This window comes from Nematostella vectensis, chromosome 9 (genome assembly GCF_932526225.1).
Source record: "Nematostella vectensis chromosome 9, jaNemVect1.1, whole genome shotgun sequence".
NCBI classification, from domain to species: domain Eukaryota; kingdom Metazoa; phylum Cnidaria; class Anthozoa; order Actiniaria; family Edwardsiidae; genus Nematostella; species Nematostella vectensis.
The window spans coordinates 17,150,506-17,168,938 of NC_064042.1; positions in this window are offsets into that span (position 1 = coordinate 17,150,506).

Genomic DNA, 18,433 nt, shown 5'->3' on the forward strand with positions numbered 1-18,433 from the left:
GCGCCACTCTCTTGAAAACTAGAAGTAACTACCGTATAGCCTTGTTTGCCCAGCCTTATAAGGTATAGAGTAGTTTTCTCTTGATATCTCGAGAGTGGCACTATGGCTCAGTGTTACGGGCTTCGCTTCTCAAGCAAACGAGCCAGGGTTCGAATCCAGGTAAGATCAACTAGGGACTTTTTCAGGGCTGTTAAGGTAAGGACGCTGGTATCAGGGGGTGGGTGCACAGGGGTACAGGATATAAACGGCAGGGTCACAGGGGTGCAAGTTGGTAAGTGCTTGGTCATACATGGGTAAAGGGTAATTATGTGATTAGGTGTCATAGGGGTGTGGGTCAGTTAGGGATGGGTAGGCAGGGGTATAGGGTGGTAATTCCTAGGTCATAGGGTGTAGCTTAGTTTGGGTCTGGTACTCAGGGGTATAGGGTAGTAAGTGCTAAGTCATAGGGGTGTAGCTTAGTTAGCGGTGGGTACTCATGGGTATAGGGTAGTTAGTGCTAGGACATAGTGGTGTAGTTTAGTTAGGGGTGGGTACTCAGGGTTATAGGGTAGGTAAGTGCTTGGTTATAGGGGTGTAGTTTAGTTAGGATTGGGTATTCAGGAGTATAGGGTAAATAGTGCTTCGTCACAGTGGTGTAACTTAGCAAGGGTTGGGTACATAGGGGTAAGGCTTATTTAGGGGTAGGTATTCAGGAGTATAGCGTAGTTAGTGCTGGGTCGTAGGGGTGTAGCTTAGTAAGGGGTGGATACTCAGGGATATAGGGTAGCGATTATTATTGATTATTATTATTAATTATTATTAATTATTATTATTAATTATTATAATGTACCCATATTACCTAGCTCTTGCATCCCTGTACCTGTTTGAACCATCCCCTAAAACCCTGCACCTCCAAGACCAAGCCATTGATACCCTGTACTCCTGTGTACTCACTCATTCATAACTTGCACCTCTATGACCTAGTTGTTAATATCTTTGACTCTTATTTTCAACCCCTGAAACCCTGTACCCCTTTGACCAACTCTTGTTTCCCTATACACCTGTCAACTCACCCACAAACTCACTTATCTTAACGTCGCCTTAACGCCATTATCTTTACACCCCTGAAAAAATCCCAAGTTGATCTGACCTGGATTCGAACCCCGGCCCTCTTGTTTGAGAAGCGAAGCCCGTACCACTGAGCTATCGCGCCACTCTCTTGAAAACTAGAAGTAACTACCGTATAGCCTTGTTTGCCCAGCCTTATAAGGTATAGAGTAGTTTTCTCTTGATATCTCGAGAGTGGCACTATGGCTCAGTGTTACGGGCTTCGCTTCTCAAGCAAACGAGCCAGGGTTCGAATCCAGGTAAGATCAACTAGGGACTTTTTCAGGGCTGTTAAGGTAAGGACGCTGGTATCAGGGGGTGGGTGCACAGGGGTACAGGATATAAACGGCAGGGTCACAGGGGTGCAAGTTGGTAAGTGCTTGGTCATACATGGGTAAAGGGTAATTATGTGATTAGGTGTCATAGGGGTGTGGGTCAGTTAGGGATGGGTAGGCAGGGGTATAGGGTGGTAATTCCTAGGTCATAGGGTGTAGCTTAGTTTGGGTCTGGTACTCAGGGGTATAGGGTAGTAAGTGCTAAGTCATAGGGGTGTAGCTTAGTTAGCGGTGGGTACTCATGGGTATAGGGTAGTTAGTGCTAGGACATAGTGGTGTAGTTTAGTTAGGGGTGGGTACTCAGGGTTATAGGGTAGGTAAGTGCTTGGTTATAGGGGTGTAGTTTAGTTAGGATTGGGTATTCAGGAGTATAGGGTAAATAGTGCTTCGTCACAGTGGTGTAACTTAGCAAGGGTTGGGTACATAGGGGTAAGGCTTATTTAGGGGTAGGTATTCAGGAGTATAGCGTAGTTAGTGCTGGGTCGTAGGGGTGTAGCTTAGTAAGGGGTGGATACTCAGGGATATAGGGTAGCGATTATTATTGATTATTATTATTAATTATTATTAATTATTATTATTAATTATTATAATGTACCCATATTACCTAGCTCTTGCATCCCTGTACCTGTTTGAACCATCCCCTAAAACCCTGCACCTCCAAGACCAAGCCATTGATACCCTGTACTCCTGTGTACTCACTCATTCATAACTTGCACCTCTATGACCTAGTTGTTAATATCTTTGACTCTTATTTTCAACCCCTGAAACCCTGTACCCCTTTGACCAACTCTTGTTTCCCTATACACCTGTCAACTCACCCACAAACTCACTTATCTTAACGTCGCCTTAACGCCATTATCTTTACACCCCTGAAAAAATCCCAAGTTGATCTGACCTGGATTCGAACCCCGGCCCTCTTGTTTGAGAAGCGAATCCCGTACCACTGAGCTATCGCGCCACTCTCTTGAAAACTAGAAGTAACTACCGTATAGCCTTGTTTACCCAGCCTTATAAGGTATAGAGTAGTTTTCCCTTGATATCTCGAGAGTGGCACTATGGCTCAGTGTTACGGGCTTCGCTTCTCAAGCAAACGAGCCAGGGTTCGAATCCAGGTAAGATCAACTAGGGAATTTTTCAGGGCTGTTAAGGTAAGGACGCTGGTATCAGGGGGTGGGTGCACAGGGATACAGGATATAAACGGCAGGGTCACAGGGGTGCAAGTTGGTAAGTGCTTGGTCATACATGGGTAAAGGGTAGTTATGTGATTAGGTGTCATAGGGGTGTGGGTCAGTTAGGGATGGGTAGGCAGGGGTATAGGGTGGTAATTCCTAGGTCATAGGGTGTAGCTTAGTTTGGGTCTGGTACTCAGGGGTATAGGGTAGTAAGTGCTAAGTCATAGGGGTGTAGCTTAGTTAGCGGTGGGTACTCATGGGTATAGGGTAGTTAGTGCTAGGACATAGTGGTGTAGTTTAGTTAGGGGTGGGTACTCAGGGTTATAGGGTAGGTAAGTGCTTGGTTATAGGGGTGTAGTTTAGTTAGGAATGGGTATTCAGGAGTATAGGGTAAATAGTGCTTCGTCACAGTGGTGTAACTTAGCAAGGGTTGGGTACATAGGGGTAAGGCTTATTTAGGGGTAGGTATTCAGGAGTATAGCGTAGTTAGTGCTGGGTCGTAGGGGTGTAGCTTAGTAAGGGATGGATACTCAGGGATATAGGGTAGCGATTATTATTGATTATTATTATTAATTATTATTATTAATTATTATTAATTATTATTATTAATTATTATAATGTACCCATATTACCTAGCTCTTGCATCCCTGTACCTGTTTGAACCATCCCCTAAAACCCTGCACCTCCAAGACCAAGCCATTGATACCCTGTACCCCTGTGTACCCACTCATTCATAACTTGCACCCCTATGACCTAGTTCTTGATATCTTTGACCCTTATTACCAACCCTTGAAACCCTGTACCCCTTTGACCAACTCTTGTTACCCTATACACCTGTCAACTCACCCACAAACTCACTTATCTTAACGTCCCCTTAACTTCCTTATCTTTACACCCCTGAAAAAATCCCAAGTTGATCTGACCTGGATTCGAACCCCGGCCCTCTTGTTTGAGAAGCGAAGCCCGTACCACAGAGTTATCGCGCCACTCTCTTGAAAACTAGAAGTAACTACCGTATAGCCTTGTTTACCCAGCCTTATTAGGTATAGAGTAGTTTTTCCTTGATATCTCTAAAGTGGGCTATGGCTCCGTGGTACGGGCTTCGCTTCTCAAGCAAACGGGCCAGGGTTCGAATCCAGGTAAAATCAACTAGGGACTTTTTCAGGGGTGTTAAGGTAAGGACGGTGGAATCAGGGGGTGGGTGCACAGGGGTACAGGATATAAACGGCAAGGCCACAGGGGTGCACGTTGATAAGCACTTGGTCATACATGGGTAAATGGTAGTTATATGATTAGGTGTCATAGGAGTGTAGGTCAGTTAGGGATGGGTATGCAGTGGTATAGGGTAGTAAGTGTTAGGTCGTAGGGGTGTAGCTTAGTTAGGGGTTTGTACTTAGGGGTATAGGGTAGTGAGTGCTGAGTCATAAGGGTGTAGATAAGTTAGGGGTGGTTTTCAGGGATATAGGGTAGTTAGTGCTAAGTTGTAGGGGTTTAGCTTAGTTAGGGGTGGGTACTCATGGATATAGGGTAGTTACAGCCAAGTCATAAGGGTGTAGCTTAGTTAGGGGTGGGTATTCAGGGGTATAGGGTAGTTAGTGCTAGGTTGAATGGGTTTAGCTTAGTTAGGGGTGGGTACTCAGGGGTATAGGGTAGATACAGCCAAGTCATAAGGATGTAGCTTTGTTAGGGGCTGGTATTCAGGGGTATAGGGTAAGTAAGTGCTCGGTTATAGGGGTGTAGTTTAGTTAGGATTGGGTATTCAGGGGTATAGTGTAGTTAGTGCTACGTCACAGGGGTGTAGCTTAGCAAGGGTTGGGCACTCAGGGGTAAAAGCTAGTTAGTGCTAGGGTCGTAGGAATGTAGCTTAGTTAGCGGTGGGTGCTCAAGGTCATAGGGTAGTAAGTGCTTGGTCATAGGGTATAGATTAGCTATTGGTGGGTATTCAGATGTATAATATTAATTATTATTAATTAATAACTATTAGTAATTATTATCAGTAATTATTATTTTATAATATTAATATATATATTATTATTTTATATTGTTATTAATTAATATTATTAATTATTAAAACTATTAATTGATGATTATTATTAATTATTATTAATTTATATTATTATTATGAATTATTGTTATTATTAAATAATTATTAATTAACTATTAATTAATTATTATTAATTATTTTCAATTATTGTTATTTTCAATTATTGTTATTAATTATTATTATTATTATTATTATTATTTATTATTATTTTTATTATTATTATAATTATATATTATTATTATTAATTATTATGATTAATAATTATTATTAATAATTAATAAATATTATTGTTAATTATTATTGTTATATATTATTATTAATTATTATAATGTACCTATATTACCTAGCTCTTGAATCCCTGTACCTGTTTGAACCATCCCCTAAAACCCTGCACCTCCAAGACCAAGCCATTGATACCCTGTACCCCTGTGTACTCACTCATTCATAACTTGCACCTCTATGACCTAGTTGTTGATATCTTTGACTCTTATTACCAACCCCTGAAACCCTGTACCCCTTTGACCAACTCTTGTTTCCCTATACACCTGTCAACTCACCCACAAACTCACTTATCTTAACGTCCCCTTAACGTCCTGATCTTTACACCCCTGAAAAAATCCCAAGTTGATCTGACCTGGATTCGAACCCCGGCCCTCTTGTTTGAGAAGCGAAGCCCGTACCACTGAGCCATCGCGCCACTCTCTTGAAAACTAGAAGTAACTACCGTATAGCCATGTTTACCCAGCCTTATAAGGTATAGAGTAGTTTTTCCTTGATATCTCGAGAGTGGCGCTATGGCTCAGTGGTACGGGCTTCGCTTCTCAAGCAAACGAGCCAGGGTTCGAATCCAGGAAAGATCAACTAGGGACTTTTTCAGGGGTGTTAAGGTAAGGACGGTGGCATTAGGGGGTGGGTTCACAGGGGTACAGGTTATAAACGGCAGGGTCACAGGGAAGCAAGTTGGTAAGCGCTTGGTCATACATGGGTAAAGGGTAGTTATGTGATTAGGTGTCATAGGGGTGTAGGTCAGTTAAGGATTGGTAGGCAGGGGTATAGGGTAGTAAGTGCTAGGCCATTGGGGTGTAGGTTAGTTAGGGGTTGGTACTCAGGGGTATAGGGTAGTAAGTGCTAAGTCATAAGGGTGTAGCATAGTTAGCGGTGGGTACTCATGGGTATAGGGTAGTTAGTGCTAGGTCGTAGGGGTGAGCCTTAGTTAGGGGTAGGTATTCAGGAGTATAGCGTGGTTAGTGCTGGGTCGTAGGGGTGTAGCTTAGTAAGGGGTGGATACTTAGGGATATAGGGTAGCGATTAGTATTAATTATTATTATTAATTATTATTATTAATTATTATTAATTATTATTAATTATTATAATGTACCCATATTATGTAGCTCTTGAATCCCTGTACCTGTTTGAACCATCCCCTTAAACCCTGAACCTCCACGACCAAGCCATTGATACCCTGTACCCCTGTGTACCCACTCATTCATAACTTGCACCCCTATGACCTAGTTCTTGATATCGTTGACCCTTATTACCAACCCTTGAAACCCTGTACCCCTTTGACCAAATCTTGTTACCCTATACACCTGTCAATTCACCCACAAACTCACTTATCTTAACGTCCCCTTAACGTCCTTGTCTTTACACCCCTGAAAAAAATACCAAGTTGATCTGACCTGGATTCGAACCCTGGCCCTCTTGTTTGAGAAGCGAAGCCCGTACCACAAAGTTATCGCGCCACTCTCTTGAAAACTAGAAGTAACTACCGTATGGCCTTGTTTACCCAGCCTTATTAGGTATAGAGTAGTTTTTCCTTGATATCTCTAAAGTGGGCTATGGCTCCGTGGTACGGGCTTCGCTTCTCAAGCAAACGGGCGAGGGTTCGAATCCAGGAAATATAACTAGGGACTTTTTCAGGGGTGTTAAAATAAGGAAGGTGGCATTAATGGGTGGGTGCACAGGGGTACAGGATATAAACGGCAGGGTCACAGGGGTGCAAGTTGGTAAGTGCTTGGTCATACATGGGTAAAGGGTAGTTATATGATTAGGTGTCATATGGGTGTAGGTCAGTTAGGGATGGGTATGCAGGGGTATAGGGTAGTAAGTGCTAGGTCGTAGGGGTGTAGCTTAGTTAGGGGTTTGTACTTGGGGGTATAGGGTAGTGAGTGCTAAGTCATAAGGGTGTAGATAAGTTAGCGGTGGGTACTCATGGGCATAGGGTAGTTAGTGCTAGGACATAGTGGTGTAGTTTAGTTAGGGGTGGGTACTCAGGGTTATAGGGTAGGTTAGTGCTTGGTTATAGGGGTGTAGTTTAGTTAGGATTGGGTATTCAGGGGTATAGGGTAAATAGTGCTTCGTCACAGTGGTGTAACTTAGCAAGGGTTGGGTACATAGGGGTAAAGTGTAGTTATTGCTAGGTCATAGGGGTAAGGCTTATTTAGGGGTAGGTATTCAGGAGTATAGCGTAGTTAGTGCTGGGTCGTAGGGGTGTAGCTTAGTAAGGGGTAAATACTCAGGGATATAGGGTAGCGATTATTATTGATTATTATTATTAATTATTATTTTTAATTATTATAATGTACCCATATTACCTAGCTCTTGCATCCCTGTACCTGTTTGAACCATCCCCTAAAACCCTGCACCTCCAAGACCAAGCCATAGATACCCTGTACCCCTGTGTACTCCCTCATTCATAACTTGCACCTCTATGACCTTGTTGTTGATATCTTTGACTCTTATTACCAACCCCTGAAACCCTGTACCCCTTTGACCAACTCTTGTTTCCCTATACACCTGTCAACTCACCCACAAACTCACTTATCTTAACGTCGCCTTAACGCCCTTATCTTTACACCCCTGAAAAAAATCCCAAGTTGATCTGACCTGGATTCAAACGCCGCCCTCTTGCACACTTGTTTGAGAAGCGAAGCCCGTACCACTGATCTATCGCGCCACTCTCTTGAAAACTAGAAGTAACTACCGTATAGCCATGTTTACCCAGCCTTATAAGGTATAGAGTAGTTTTTCCTTCAAGGTCATAGGGTAGTAAGTTCTGGGTCATAGGGTATAGATTAGCTATTTGTGGGTATTCAGATGTATACTATTAAATATTATTAATTAATAACTATTAGTAATTATTATCAGTAATTATTATTTTATAATATTAATATATATATATATATTATTATTTTATATTGTTATTAATTAATATTATTAATTATTATAACTATTAATTGAAGATTATGATTAATTAATTATTACAATTAATTAATTTTCAATTATTATGAATTGACAAAAGCCGCTAATTTTTTTCCCTACCTTCCGGGACATTTTGAGTAGGGCCTGGGGACTAGGAATTAAGTCCGATTGATCTCAAACTTGGTCAGCATGGAGAAAGTATCAGCACTTAGTAAAGGTTAGAAAATCAAAAGCATAGTTTCAAAGTAAAGCTGTTAAAAAAGGCCGGGAAAAAAGGCCAAATTGCAACTTCTCCTTAGAAAATCTTTGCAAATATTGACTTTGGAGGACAACAAACTGCCTAGCGCCTATATGGTTTTTCAAGAGCTTTCGAATGAGCCTATGCACGTTAAGATTGGATGAGTTTGAGTTTTTCAGTGTTCAAACAAGGTCCAAAAAAGGTCCAAAATCTAAAAACTTCAAAAAACCAAAATTCTTAATACTTGTCCAAATGAGCCGCAAATGGTATCATTCGAACCCTGACATTCCCCGGCGTGTGTTGCGCTATTCGGTTTTTTCATAAGTGCGCATGCGCAGAAATTATTTTCAAAAAAACTGTGTCCAGGAGGGTAGGGGACAACTTTTCGGGTCTATATACTTGAGCTAAAATTCTCAAACTCGGTAAGATCTATGTACTCATAAAGGGCTATCTAACCCTGCAATCAGATTTCGAATCGATCAAGAATTGACAAAAGCCGCTAATCTTTTTCCCTACCTTCCGGGACATTTTGAGTAGAGCCTGGGGACTAGGAATTAAGTCCGATTGATCTCAAACTTGGTCAGCATGAAGAAAGTATAAGCACTTAGTAAAGGTTAGAAAATCAAAAGCATAGTTTCAAAGTAAAGCTGTTAAAAAAAACCGGAAAAAAGGCCAAATTGCAACTTCTCCCTAGAAAATCTTTGCAAATATTGACTTTGGAGGACAACAAACTGCCTAGCGCCTATATGGTTTTTCAAGAGCTTTCGAATGAGCCTATGCACGTTAAGATTGGATGAGTTTCAGTTTTTCAGTGTTCAAACAAGGTCCAAAAAAGGTCCAAAATCTAAAAACTTCAAAAAACCAAAATTCTTAATACTTGTCCAAATGAGCCGCAAATGGTATCATTCGAACCCTGACATTCCCCTTCGTGTGTTGCGTTAATCGTTTTTTTTCATAAGTGCGCATGCGCAGAAATTATTTTCAAAAAAACTGTGTCCCGGAAGGTAGGGGACAACTTTTCGGGTCTATATACTTGAGCTAAAATTCTCAAACTCGGTAAGATCTATGTACTCATAAAGGGCTATCTAACCCTGCAATCAGATTTCGAATCGATCAAGAATTGACAAAAGCCGCTAATCTTTTTCCCTACCTTCCGGGACATTTTGAGTAGGGCCTGGGGACTAGGAATTAAGTCCGATTGATCTCAAACTTGGTCAGCATGAAGAAAGTATCAGCACTTAGTAAAGGTTAGAAAATCAAAAGCATAACTTCAAAGTAAAGCTGTTAAAAAAGGCCGGAAAAAAGGCCAAATTGCACCTTCTCCCTAGAAAAACTTTGCAAATATTGACTTTGGAGGACAACAAACTGCCTAGCGCCTATATGGTTTTTCAAGAGCTTTCGAATGAGCCTATGCACGTTAAGATTTGATGAGTTTGAGTTTTTCAGTGTTCAAACAAGGTCCAAAAAAGGTCCAAAATCTAAAAACTTCAAAAAACCAAAATTCTTAATACTTGTCCAAATGAGCCGCAAATGGTATCATTCGAACCCTGACATTCCCCGGCGTGTGTTGCGCTATTCGGTTTTTTCATAAGTGCGCATGCGCAGAAATTTTTTCCCAAAAAACTGTGTCCCGTATGGTAGGGAACAACTTTTCGGGTCTATATACTTGAGCTAAAATTCTCAAACTCGGTAAGATCTATGTACTCATAAAGGGCTATCTAACCTTGCAATCAGATTTCGAATCGATCAAGAATTGACAAAAGCCGCTAATTTTTTTCCCTACCTTCCGGGACATTTTGAGTAGGGCCTGGGGACTAGGAATTAAGTCCGATTGATCTCAAACTTGGTCAGCATGAAGAAAGTATCAGCACTTAGTAAAGGTTAGAAAATCAAAAGCATAGTTTCAAAGTAAAGCTGTTAAAAAAGGCCGGAAAAAAGGCCAAATTGCAACTTCTCCCTAGAAAATCTTTGCAAATATTGACTTTGGAGGACAACAATCTGCATAGCACCTATAAGGTTTTTCAAGAGCTTTCGAATGAGCCTATGCACGTTAAGATTGGATGAGTTTGAGTTTTTCAGTGGTCAAACAAGGTCCAAAATTGGTCCTAGGTAGAATATGAGCATTTCTGAAGTTAGTCGTAGCCTGCCCAAAGTCACGGGGAAGGTCCAACTATGCTGGTAGACACTAACTAAGAAAGATTCAGGACGAAGATTGAAGTTTAGACTTTTTTTTGCAAACTTCCCAAAACTTTTTCTGTTCCGACGATTTCTTTCGATTTTCAAAAAATTCCCACTAGCCAGGAATGAGCAGCAGACAATACTTTGATGTATGAGGTTAGTGTCCATGCGCATCTCTATATCATAAGCGAAAAAAATCTCCAGAAACGATTTTGCATGTACGACTTTTTGGGGGTTAAATATGATACAAATTGCACATTTTCCCTCAAATATCTTTGAAAATATTGATTTTGGAGGACAACAAACGGCAGAGGGCATATATGGTTTTCAAGAGCTTTCGAATGAGCCTATGCACGTTAAGATTGGAGAAGTTTGAGTTTTTCAGTGTTCAAACAAGGTCCAAAAAACGTCCAAAATCCAAAAACTTCAAAAAAACCAAAATTCTTAATACTTGTCCAAATGAGCCGAAAATGGTATCATTCGAACCCTGAAATTTCCCCGGCGTGTGTTGCGCTATTCGGTTTTTTCATAAGTGCGCATGCGCAGAAATTATTTCCAAAAAAACTGTGTCCCGGAGGGTAGGGGACAACTTTTCGGGTCTATATACTTGAGCTAAAATTCTCAAACTCGGTAAGATCTATGTACTCATAAAGGGCTATCTAACCCTGCAATCAGATTTCGAATCGATCAAGAATTGACAAAAGCCGCTAATCTTTTTCGCTACCTTCCGGGACATTTTGAGTAGGGCCTGGGGACTAGGAATTAAGTCCGATTGATCTCAAACTTGGTCAGCATGAAGAAATTATCAGCACTTAGTAAAGGTTAGAAAATCAAAAGCATAGCTTGAAAGTAAAGCTGTTAAAAAAGGCCGGAAAAAAGGCCAAATTGCACCTTCTCCCTAGAAAAACTTTGCAAATATTGACTTTGGAGGACAACAAACTGCCTAGCGCCTATATGGTTTTTCGAGAGATTTCGAATGAGCCTATGCACGTTAAGATTTGATGAGTTTGAGTTTTTTTAGTGTTCAAACAAGGTCCAAAAAAGGTCCAAAATCTAAAAACTTCAAAAAACCAAAATTCTTTATACTTGTCCAAATGAGCCGAAAATGGTATCATTCGAACCCTGACATTCCCCGGCGTGTGTTGCGCTATTCGGTTTTTTCATAAGTGCGCATGCGCAGAAATTATTTTCAAAAAAACTGTGTCCCGGAAGATAGGGGACAACTTTTCGGGTCTATATACTTGAGCTAAAATTCTCAAACTCGGTAAGATCTATGTACTCATAAAGGGCTATCTAACCCTGCAATCAGATTTCGAATCGATCAAGAATTGACAAAAGCCGCTAATCTTTTTCCCTACCTTCCGGGACATTTTGAGTAGGGCCTGGGGACTAGGAATTAAGTCCGATTGATCTCAAACTTGGTCAGCATGAAGAAAGTATCAGCACTTAGTAAAGGTTAGAAAATCAAAAGCATAGCTTTAAAGTAAAGCTGTTAAAAAAGGCCGGAAATAAGGCAAAATTGCACATTCTCCCTAGAAAAACTTTGCAAATATTGACTTTGGAGGACAACAAACTGCCTAGCGCCTATATGGTTTTTCAAGAGCTTTCGAATGAGCCTATGCACGTTAAGATTTGATGAGTTTGAGTTTTTTTAGTGTTCAAACAAGGTCCAAAAAAGGTCCAAAATCTAAAAACTTCAAAAAACCAAAATTCTTAATACTTGTCCAAATGAGCCGAAAATGGTATCATTCGAACCCTGACATTCCCCGGCGTGTGTTGCGCTATTCGGTTTTTTCATAAGTGCGCATGCGCAGACATTTTTTCCAAAAAAACTGTGTCCCGTAGGGTAGGGGACAACTTTTCGGGTCTATATACTTGAGCTAAAATTCTCAAACTCGGTAAGATTTATGTACTCATAAAGGGCTATCTAACCCTGCAATCAGATTTCGAATCGATCAAGAATTGACAAAAGCCGCTAATCTTTTTCGCTACCTTCCGGGACATTTTGAGTAGGGCCTGGGGACTAGGAATTAAGTCCGATTGATCTCAAACATGGTCAGCATGAAGAAAGTATCAGCACTTAGTAAAGGTAAGAAAATCAAAAGCATAGCTTCAAAGTAAAGCTGTTAAAAAAGGCCGGAAAAAAAGGCCAAATTGCAACTTCTCCCTAGAAAATCTTTGCAAATATTGACTTTGGAGGACAACAAATTGCCTAGCGCCTATATGGTTTTTCAAGAGCTTTCGAATGAGCCTATGCACGTTAAGATTGGATGAGTTTGAGTTTTTCAGTGTTCAAACAAGGTCCAAAAAAGGTCCAAAATCTAAAAACTTCAAAAAACCAAAATTTTTAATACTTGTCCAAATGAGCCGCAAATGGTATCATTCGAACCCTGACATTCCCCGGCGTGTGTTGCGCTATTCGGTTTTTTCATAAGTGCGCATGCGCAGAAATTTTTTCCAAAAAAACTGTGTCCCGGAGGGTAGGGGACAACTTTTCGGGTCTATATACTTGAGCTAAAATTCTCAAACTCGGCAATATCTATGTACTCATGAAGGGCTATCTAACCCTGCAATCAGATTTCGAATCGATCAAGAATTGACAAAAGCCGCTAATTTTTTTCCCTACCTTCCGGGACATTTTGAGTAGGGCCTGGGGACTAGGAACTAAGTCCGATTGATCTCAAACTTGGTCAGCATGAAGAAAGTATCAGCACTTAGTAAAGGTTAGAAAATCAAAAGCATAGTTTCAAAGTAAAGCTGTTAAAAAAGGCCGGAAAAAAGGCCAAATTGCAACTTCTCCCTAGAAAATCTTTGCAAATATTGACTTTGGAGGACAACAAACTGCCTAGCGCCTATATGGTTTTTCAAGAGCTTTCGAATGAGCCTATGCACGTTAAGATTGGATGAGTTTGAGTTTTTCAGTGGTCAAACAAGGTCCAAAATTGGTCCAAGGTAGAATATGAGCATTTCTGAAGTTAGTCGTAGCCTGCCCAAAGTCACGGGGAAGGTCCAACTATGCTAGTAGACACTAACTATGAAAGATTCTGGACAAAGATTGAAGTTTAGACTTTTTTTTGCAAACTTCCCAAAACTTTTTGTGCCGACGATTTCTTTCGATTATCAAAAAATTCCCACTAGCCAGGAATGAGCAGCAGACAATACTTTGATGTATGAGGTTAGTGTCCATGCGCATCTCTATATCATAAGCGAAAAAAATTTCCAGAAACGATTTTGCATGTACGACTTTTTGGGGGTTAAAAATGATACAAATTGCACATTTTTCCTAAAATATCTTTGCAAATATTGACTTTGGAGGACAACAAACTGCCTAGCGCCTATATGGTTTTTCAAGAGCTTTCGAATGAGCCTATGCACGTTAAGATTGGATGAGTTTGAGTTTTTCAGTGTTCAAACAAAGTACAAAAAAGGTCCAAAATCTAAAAACTTCAAAAAACCAAAATTCTTAAAACTTGTCCAAATGAGCCGAAAATGGTATCATTCGAACCCTGACATTCCCCGGCGTGTGTTGCGTTAATCGGTTTTTTCATAAGTGCGCATGCGCAGAAATTATTTTCAAAAAAACTGTGTCCCGGAGGGTAGGGGACAACTTTTCGGGTCTATATACTTGAGCTAAAATTCTCAAACTCGGTAAGATCTATGTACTCATAAAGGGCTATCTAACCCTGCAATCAGATTTCGAATCGATCAAGAATTGACAAAAGCCGCTAATCTTTTTCCCTACCTTCCGGGACATTTTGAGTAGGGCCTGGGGACTAGGAATTAAGTCCGATTGATCTCAAACTTGGTCAGCATGAAGAAAGTATCAGCACTTAGTAAAGGTTAGAAAATCAAAAGCATAGCTTCAAAGTAAAGCTGTTAAAAAAGGCCGTAAAAAAGGCCAAATTGCACCTTCTCCCTAGAAAAACTTTGCAAATACTGACTTTGGAGGACAACAAACTGCCTAGCGCCTATATGGTTTTTCAAGAGCTTTCGAATGAGCCTATGCACGTTTATATTTGATGAGTTTGAGTTTTTCAGTGTTCAAACAAGGTCCAAAAAAGGTCCAAAATCTAAAAACTTCAAAAAAACAAAATTCTTAATACTTGTCCAAATGAGCCGAAAATGGTATCATTCGAACCCTGACATTCCCCGGCGTGTGTTGCGCTATTCGGTTTTTTCATAAGTGCGCATGCGCAGAATTTTTTTTCCAAAAAAACTGTGTCCCGTAGGGTAGGGGACAACTTTTCGGGTCTATATACTTGAGCTAAAATTCTCAAACTCGGTAAGATCTATGTACTCATAAAGGGCTATCTAACCCTGCAATCAGATTTCGAATCGATCAAGAATTGACAAAAGCCGCTAATCTTTTTCGCTACCTTCCGGGACATTTTGAGTAGGGCCTGGGGACGAGGAATTAAGTCCGATTGATCTCAAACTTGGTCAGCATGAAGAAAGTATCAGCACTTAGTAAAGGTAAGAAAATCAAAAGCATAGCTTCAAAGTAAAGCTGTTAAAAAAGGCCGGAAATAAAGGCCAAATTGCAACTTCTCCTTAGAAAATCTTTGCAAATATTGACTTTGGAGGACAACAAACTGCCTAGCGCCTATATGGTTTTTCAAGAGCTTTCGAATGAGCCTATGCACGTTAAGATTGGATGAGTTTGAGTTTTTCAGTGTTCAAACAAGGTCCAAAAAAGTTCCAAAATCTAAAAACTTCAAAAAACCAAAATTCTTAATACTTGTCCAAATGAGCCGAAAATGGTATCATTCGAACCCTGACATTCCCCGGCGTGTGTTGCGCTATTCGGTTTTTTCATAAGTGCGCATGCACAGACATTTTTTCCAAAAAAACTGTGTCCCGTAGGGTAGGGGACAACTTTTCGGGTCTATATACTTGAGCTAAAATTCTCAAACTCGGTAAGATCTATGTACTCATAAAGGGCTATCTAACCCTGCAATCAGATTTCGAATCGATCAAGAATTGACAAAAGCCGCTAATCTTTTTCGCTACCTTCCGGGACATTTTGAGTAGGGCCTGGGGACTAGGAATTACGTCCGATTGATCTCAAACTTGGTCAGCATGAAGAAAGTATCAGCACTTAGTAAAGGTAAGAAAATCAAAAGCATAGCTTCAAAGTAAAGCTGTTAAAAAAGGCCGGAAAAAAAGGCCAAATTGCAACTTCTCCTTAGAAAATCTTTGCAAATATTGACTTTGGAGGACAACAAACTGCCTAGCGCCTATATGGTTTTTCAAGAGCTTTCGAATGAGCCTATGCAAGTTAAGATTGGATGAGTTTGAGTTTTTCAGTGTTCAAACAAGGTCCAAAAAAGTTCCAAAATCTAAAAACTTCAAAAAACCAAAATTCTTAATACTTGTCCAAATGAGCCGAAAATGGTATCATTCGAACCCTGACATTCCCCGGCGTGTGTTGCGCTATTCGGTTTTTTCATAAGTGCGCATGCGCAGAAATTTTTTCCCAAAAAACTGTGTCCCGTAGGGTAGGGGACAACTTTTCGGGTCTATATACTTGAGCTAAAATTCTCAAACTCGGTAAGATCTATGTACTCATAAAGGGCTATCTAACCCTGCAATCAGATTTCGAATCGATCAAGAATTGACATAAGCCGCTAATCTTTTTCGCTACCTTCCGGGACATTTTGAGTAGGGCCTGGGGACTAGGAATTAAGTCCGATTGATCTCAAACTTGGTCAGCATGAAGAAAGTATCAGCACTTAGTAAAGGTTAGAAAATCAAAAGCATAGTTTCAAAGTAAAGCTGTTAAAAAAAGCCGTGAAAAAAGGCCAAATTGCAACCTCTCCTTAGAAAATCTTTGCAAATATTGACTTTGGAGGACAACAAACTGCCTAGCGCCTATATGGTTTTTCAAGAGCTTTCGAATGAGCCTATGCACGTTAAGATTGGATGAGTTTGAGTTTTTCAGTGTTCAAACAAGGTCCAAAAAAGGTCCAAAATCTAAAAACTTCAAAAAACCAAAATTCTTAATACTTGTCCAAATGAGCCGCAAATGGTATCATTCGAACCCTGACATTCCCCGGCGTGTGTTGCGCTATTCGGTTTTTTCATAAGTGCGCATGCGCAGAAATTATTTTCAAAAAAACTGTGTCCAGGAGGGTAGGGGACAACTTTTCGGGTCCATATACTTGAGCTAAAATTCTCAAACTCGGTAAGATCTATGTACTCATAAAGGGCTATCTAACCCTGCAATCAGATTTCGAATCGATCAAGAATTGACAAAAGCCGCTAATCTTTTTCCCTACCTTCCGGGACATTTTGAGTAGAGCCTGGGGACTAGGAATTGAGTCCGATTGATCTCAAACTTGGTCAGCATGAAGAAAGTATAAGCACTTAGTAAAGGTTAGAAAATCAAAAGCATAGCTTCAAAGTAAAGCTGTTAAAAAAGGCAGGAAAAAAGGCCAAATTGCACCTTCTCCCTAGAAAAACTTTGCAAATATTGACTTTGGAGGACAACAAACTGCCTAGCGCCTATATGGTTTTTCAATAACTTTCGAATGAGCCTATGCACGTTAAGATTGGATGAGTTTCAGTTTTTCAGTGTTCAAACAAGGTCCAAAAAAGGTCCAAAATCTAAAAACTTCAAAAAACCAAAATTCTTAATACTTGTCCAAATGAGCCGAAAATGGTATCATTCGAACCCTGACATTCCCCTTCGTGTGTTGCGTTAATCGTTTTTTTCATAAGTGCGCATGCGCAGAAATTATTTTCAAAAAAACTGTGTCCCGGAAGGTAGGGGACATCTTTTCGGGTCTATATACTTGAGCTAAAATTCTCAAACTCGGTAAGATCTATGTACTCATAAAGGGCTATCTAACCCTGCAATCAGATTTCGAATCGATCAAGAATTGACAAAAGCCGCTAATCTTTTTCGCTACCTTCCGGGACATTTTGAGTAGGGCCTGGGGACTAGGAATTAAGTCCGATTGATCTCAAACTTGGTCAGCATGAAGAAAGTATCAGCACTTAGTAAAGGTAAAAAAATCAAAAGCATAGCTTCAAAGTAAAGCTGTTAAAAAAGGCCGGAAATAAAGGCCAAATTGCAACTTCTCCTTAGAAAATCTTTGCAAATATTGACTTTGGAGGACAACAAACTGCCTAGCGCCTATATGGTTTTTCAAGAGCTTTCGAATGAGCCTATGCACGTTAAGATTGGATGAGTTTGAGTTTTTCAGTGTTCAAACAAGGTCCAAAAAAGTTCCAAAATCTAAAAACTTCAAAAAACCAAAATTCTTAATACTTGTCCAAATGAGCCGAAAATGGTATCATTCGAACCCTGACATTCCCCGGCGTGTGTTGCGCTATTCGGTTTTTTCATAAGTGCGCATGCACAGACATTTTTTCCAAAAAAACTGTGTCCCGTAGGGTAGGGGACAACTTTTCGGGTCTATATACTTGAGCTAAAATTCTCAAACTCGGTAAGATCTATGTACTCATAAAGGGCTATCTAACCCTGCAATCAGATTTCGAATCGATCAAGAATTGACAAAAGCCGCTAATCTTTTTCGCTACCTTCCGGGACATTTTGAGTAGGGCCTGGGGACTAGGAATTACGTCCGATTGATCTCAAACTTGGTCAGCATGAAGAAAGTATCAGCACTTAGTAAAGGTAAGAAAATCAAAAGCATAGCTTCAAAGTAAAGCTGTTAAAAAAGGCCGGAAAAAAAGGCCAAATTGCAACTTCTCCTTAGAAAATCTTTGCAAATATTGACTTTGGAGGACAACAAACTGCCTAGCGCCTATATGGTTTTTCAAGAGCTTTCGAATGAGCCTATGCAAGTTAAGATTGGATGAGTTTGAGTTTTTCAGTGTTCAAACAAGGTCCAAAAAAGTTCCAAAATCTAAAAACTTCAAAAAACCAAAATTCTTAATACTTGTCCAAATGAGCCGAAAATGGTATCATTCGAACCCTGACATTCCCCGGCGTGTGTTGCGCTATTCGGTTTTTTCATAAGTGCGCATGCGCAGAAATTTTTTCCCAAAAAACTGTGTCCCGTAGGGTAGGGGACAACTTTTCGGGTCTATATACTTGAGCTAAAATTCTCAAACTCGGTAAGATCTATGTACTCATAAAGGGCTATCTAACCCTGCAATCAGATTTCGAATCGATCAAGAATTGACATAAGCCGCTAATCTTTTTCGCTAC